Source organism: Canis lupus, chromosome 1 (genome assembly GCF_048164855.1).
Source record: "Canis lupus baileyi chromosome 1, mCanLup2.hap1, whole genome shotgun sequence".
Lineage (NCBI taxonomy): Eukaryota > Metazoa > Chordata > Mammalia > Carnivora > Canidae > Canis > Canis lupus.
In genome coordinates this window covers 57,069,882-57,076,223 of record NC_132838.1, presented here as the reverse complement: position 1 = coordinate 57,076,223, position 6,342 = coordinate 57,069,882, and positions in this window count along the sequence as shown.

Here is a 6,342-nt window from a genome sequence, read left to right as displayed (position 1 = left end):
CCAATTTTCTGCATACTCTTTTACCATTTTTCCATGTACCAATGACTATTCCTAACTTAATGTTTCCTATAAAGAGAACAGAATGAAAAATCAATTTCCATAGATGCATGAAATCTATTTTTATTGTTATTAATTGCTGGCTGTAAAACATGTGACTTCACACCAAAAATACTTGCTGTCCGTAACACCATTCCAGATGTGTGCCTTGCTGACAAGGCAAGATGTGTGCCTTGATGAATTCTATCTTGCGTTATTAGCATAAATGTTTATATGTATGCATTTTATATATGTACATGTCATGTGTTTATCATTGCATTCTTAACAGAATATTCTGGACATGAGAGGACTTCTGTTTTGACCAGGTCTGGATGAAACCTGCTAATAATTTATGGGCATGAGAAATGTAAGCATTTCCCACAGAATGGCTTCAGGCCACTCCCTCAAAGCCTACCCTCCATCCCCCCCTCCAACTGCCCAGCTTGCCCAACCCTGGCCCAGAGGACACCTCTGTATTGGGACTGGCCTCTGCCCTCCACTTTGGGTCACAGGCCAGGTGGAGGGCAATGTGTAGGTGGATATTCTAGAAGCTGTCTCCAGGCTGGGAAGATGGGCAGTAGTTGAACTGTCCACAGAGGCAATGGCAAACTATGTGAATATCCCACTTTGCCCAAACTAAACACAGCACAGACGGGGGGACAGGCGGCAGAGATGACAGGAACGAGGGCAGACAGACAGCAGCCTGCACCACCTGCTTCGCCTGCACCTGCGGTAGCCAACTCTGCAGGTCCCACAAACACACATGGCTGATGGGCATTTCCACAGCATGGACCCTGGCCGTGGGAGCAGCTAGGGCCACGGCTGAGCCGTCAGCCCCACTGCTATTGGTGTCCAAATGTGTGCAAGGTGACTGCGGAGAAGCAAACATAGTGTCGTGGACCATGATCATTTCAGATCCGAGGGGACTGATGTACACGGGTCTGGTCTAAGTGTCCACTTGCTGAATGAGCAAATGGGCCAGCGACCTCAGAGCCGGGCATTGTGGGGCGTCGGCCTTGACCTCGTGCATGAAAGGTATTTCCTTGCTGGAACGTGCTGGAAACGTGCTGGAAGTCAGTAGGTATCTACTTGATGACGTGCATGTGATTATCAGAGTTTCAAGTCAAATTTTAAGGTTAGACCCTGTGCCAAACCCAGGCCCTGCGGTAAACACACCCAGGTGCTGCCTGTACACCTTGAAAATCTAACAAAGAGAGTATTACCTCCTGTGTAAGTCCCGTCTGACATTGCCTCCCCCAGAATCAGGTATTTGGCAGGGGGTGCTGGTGATGGGAACAGGTGCTGCCCTGTGCTGCACAGGACACTCTGGATCATTCAGTCCAGCAGCTCAGCTGTCGGTCTTGGTCCTGGGGCCCAATCCACGGAGCCCTGCGCCCTCGACGGCCAATGTTCTCACCATCACTGAACAGGCCTCACTCAGGGCAGACTCAACGCCAGACAGCGAGTCTGCGTGGGCAGAACCAGGAGGAGTTCGGTGGGCTATGTGATTGCTATCCATGGAGCAATAAATTTCTTATTGGATACCTGGCTTTATTCTTCTAGAATTCTTTCCAACCCCCCAGTATATCATGATTACAGACCGCCATAAGCCTCATTTTCTAGAACCTGTCCACTTTCTTCCTTTCTTGTGTTGGGAACCACATGTGCTTTGGGCCACCATCCTGTCTAGGTCGCAAGCCGCCAGCCGGAAAGGACGTGAAGGAGCCAGAGCTTCTCCCCGTTACTGGCTGCTGTTGGAACCAGGTGGTGGCTACAAAATGATGACTTGTACCACGTCACACTCCCACCCAGACCATCACACAGCTGCCACGGGCCCTGACGCCATGCTCCACCCTGCTGCCAGGTGAGCACGCCCTCCAGGACTGTTACCTGCCACAGAGCTCTCCGTCGCTGTCGCTTAGGGAGTCCCTGAAACACCCATTGAATTGCTGGCTTCTCTGGTTTCAAAGCACCGTGCACATATTCCTGTACAACACAGTCTTATTGTAATGACACATCTGCATCTGACAAAGCAAGTCCACCTCATTCACGCTGGTTCCGGGCACAGGGCCTCACTTGGTGCAGGACCACAATAAAGAAATGGGCAGAGAAATTAGGGAAGACACGAATGACTGTGTAACTGGAGAGTGTGAGTGATTGGCAGGCCCACTCACAGACCGCTCAGGATAATCAGCACTGAAGTCACAGGCGGAAGCACCCGCCCCCAGGTCAGTCCCCAGACTTCCTTCACCTGGTTGTGAGGAACCGGGCAGTGCCCCCCGGGGTGCCTATCGCTGTGGCTGGCAGTGCACGGGATGCCAGAGAAGCAGAAGACTTTGGTCTTCCTGCTCTCGAAGAGGAAGCAAGCTCATGCAAGCCGAGGTGGAAAGGCAAAAGTGAGCCCCATGAATAATCACGAGCCCCCGTCACCAAGTCCACGTGGCTTAGTCCCCAATGCAGGGGTGGCAGGGGGTGAGAGAACAGCACAATTTGTGGAAACTCCAAAAGTCAAAGATGAGCTGAGCTCCCAGGAGGCTCCTGGCCACTGACTTTGCTCCTCCAGGGTCACCCCACCCAACCTGTACCACCACACCCTCCTCTTCCCCATAAATAATAATTTTGACAGTAGCCAACAGTCTCAGTGCTAGATGTTGTACTAAGAGATCTGTGTGTACTTGCCCACCTGGCCCTCATCAAAGCCCTGCATTCCACAAAGGAAACCAAGGCACAGAATGATTAATCACTGTGCCCAAGTGACACAGAGGTCTGATCACCCGAGCTCTAGCATGGCTGTGCTGGAGGGGCCAGGCTGGAGGTGGGGTCCACAGATCCTCCACAAACTGATGCCACAGCAATTTCAGTACAAATGAGATGATTTCAACTGCCCTCCTGAGAGGGTGAGGCAGAGAAGGGAGGCTGGGTGGCACGCAGGGCACTCTGGCCTCCTGCCATCACTGAGCAGACACAGACGGCTGACCCTGGTGCCCCGCTGCTCTGCTTCAAACAGTGGCCAGACCCGGGGAGAAGTCTGTCCAGCAGGCAAGCCTATGCAGCCGCTCGAGGAGATTTATGGAAGACCGTCCTGTAAATGATGAGTAAGAGGTTCTGGCTCATTTTTAGAATTTTAGGACCAGTTTGATTTGTTGAACTGGATAGGAAACAGATGCTGGGGTAAAGCATTTGGTTAAATTTAATTTCAGTATTGGATTTAGTATGGCTTTCCTCTGCTAACGCTCCAAGAGTTTCTATCACATCTAAATATATCTAGCTCCTGGATCCGTAGGTTACCAAAAATATGTGCTTCAGAGCCATTGCTTGCCCCCAACCATTAATAACCGACGGATGCCAACACAAAGCAGCAATTTGGAATATTTCTTAAAATTTCCATTTATTATAAATTGAACTTTGTACTTAACGAGTGTTGAAATTGACGTTTATAAACTGTCACAGTAAACTTTACTCTGCTTAGATGCAGTTTGAAAGGTTCTTTTAAAAACTGCTCGTATCAGTCAGTGGTTTCCAGAATTTCTGTTGTCCTGGATTTCGCAACAGTCTCTGTCTTAAACCACCTCTGACGTGTATGTGTTGTTTTACTACAGTGAATTAAAATACGTAGTTTAAGAGAGATGTGCCTTTTCCATTTTTATATTTTTAAAACATTTTTAATAATCTATGTTGGGAAAATAGTGTAGCTGACCCCTGGACAGCATGGTTTCAAATGCAGGGATCCACTTATACTCTGTTTTTGATAAATACAGTACTATCTTGTAAATGTATTTTGTCTTCCTTACAATTTTTAATAACATTTTTCTCTTCTCTAGCTTACTTTATTGTAAGAATAATGCATGTAACACACAAAATACATGTTAATTAACCTTTCGTGTGATTGGCAAAGCCTTCCGTCAATAGTAGACTCTTAGATTTGGGGGGAATCAAAAGTAACACTCCTGTTTTTGACTGTGCTGGTTTGGCGCCCCTAACTCCAACATTGTTCAAGGGCCTGTCGTACCTGCTAAATCATCACTGAGTGATTAATAACCAAATGATTAATAAAGTGTTAATACTGTGAAATAAGAGCAAGGACTCACAGTGCATGCAAGGTATGACGGAGCAAAGCGCCTCCATGAATGGTTCAGCAGTGTCAAGTGAGTATGTGGGATCCTGACTGGGAACCGTGGAAGGGAGCCGGGGCTGGCCTATTGTTTCTCTCCCCTTCTCCTTCTCCATCTCTCTCCCTTCCTGTACCTCCCTCTCTATCAATTCTTCTCAATATTAAAAAAAAAAACAGATATTGATCATGAAGTGGTTATTCCATGTCCTGGAGATAAGTATGGGATCATTCTTACCTCGGTCAGTATTTAAACCTATACTTTCTTTCAGAGAAAGGGAAGTCCGAACAACACCTGGAGAGTCCCAACAGTTCTTCAAAGTGGAGAAGTAGCTTTCCATTGCTCTTTACCTCTTCTTCGGGAGTCTGTAGAATTGTCTACAGAACCTCAATAAGAGGTTCTGATGAGATATAATGCTCTTTTTCATGGAAATAAAACCCTTTCTGAAAGAGAAATACAATCTCAGTGTTGCATTCATTCATTCTCTTTGCCATACAACATGCTTGCATCATGGTGCGGAGGTTAGCATCTCCATAAATTGTATGTGTTGACTTCTCTTTTAATCCACAGTGGTTTTGGCTTATGGCTACTTGCCTTCTCCTGAGAAGCGCTCTGCTCACTGCAGGCAAACACAGGTCCCTGCTCCTCACTCTCTCATGGTTCCTGGACTGAGTCCAGCCCATGCCGTATTTTCACCCATTGTGGGGCCTTTAGCAATTACACTTTATAGGATCAGCATATTTCACAGAACATGGAAAGTATCTTATAATAAGAAAGCGAGCCCAGAGGGAGGCCTGGGACTATAGCTGTCGGAACACGTTCTCCTTGGCCAACTACCAGCAACTCAGCCTGCCATCTGCCTTTGAAAGTTTCTCTTTCAGATGGAGTGCATCTGGAGTGGTCAGTGTCTTACCACTTCACTGATTCAGTTGATTCTTGGAGTCTGCACTGCTGAACACGGGCTGGCAGGGACTTCCCAGGGAGACACAAAGTGCTACCAGAGCCTCCCAAGCCCAACCAAAAGCTGAACAAAGCTGAGCAGTGGAAAGCTTCCAAGATCAAAGCATAATGACTTTAAAATGTGTCATTTCTACTTAAGTGGCTATGGAAGTGATTTTGCTGCTAAACTTTCAAAAATAGGCATTTTTATCTATCAGGGGGAAATTTGGGGTGAGGCATAATCTTTAATAAGTTCCTATGCAGCTGGGTAAATTTTCTCAGAGAGACAGGATGAAGCCTTATTCAATGCAGCAGGGAAGAGTTTGTGGAAGGGACACTGGAGTGGACACACGGTGGTGGGGAAGACAGTAATACTAAGGAGAAGGCTGACATTCTACTTCCTGGATCATAATTACCTGCACAGACAGCCCCGCTTGGGTTGGCCAGTTGTCTGGTGTGCCTGACCCTGAGAGGTCCTGGAACATGGGACTCTCAGTGGACATCAGGGCCATCCCAGGAAGGCTGGTCAGTCTGTGGAGGAGGAGAGAGTCCTTTCTGCTTGCCTTTGGGTAAGTCTGAAAGGCAGAAAGACATTTATTTAAATGGTTATACTAAAGAAACTGGAATTAGGGCTTCCATTCAGTATTTCCCTTTGGGTTTCTTATGAAACATAGTTCCTTTTACTGTCCAGTTTCCAACTCACTTTACCAATGAATCCAACAGAGCCACTGAGCAAAGTCACGGTCTCTCCCTCCCCTTCCTGTATTTTGGCTTGATGCTTTTATCTCCGCCCACCTTAGTCGTTCTGACAGCAGGGCAGCTACACCAGCTCCTCTGAGCCAGTTGTACGTGGTATCTGCCTCCCAACCCCTTTCTGTGATTTATCTGTATCTATACCTTGAAAATGGGTATCTCGTAGGCAACATGCAGTTGGGTGTACTACTATTATTGTTACTCATATTATTCATTCTGACAGCTTCTGCCTTTCAATTGGTGTATTATGACCATTGATGTTTAAAATGATTATTGATATAGTTGGATTCAATATCTACCATGTTTATAACTGTTTTCTATTCATTGTACTTCCTTTTTTCCTTACTTTTTTCTGCCTTCCCTGATTTTACCTGAACAGTTTACATGATTTCATTTTCTCTCCTATTCTCTCCTACCTTAGCATAAATATACTTCTCTTTTAGAAAATCTTTATGTCCGTCCTAAAGTGTACAATATACATATACAGCTAATTTGAATCCATTTT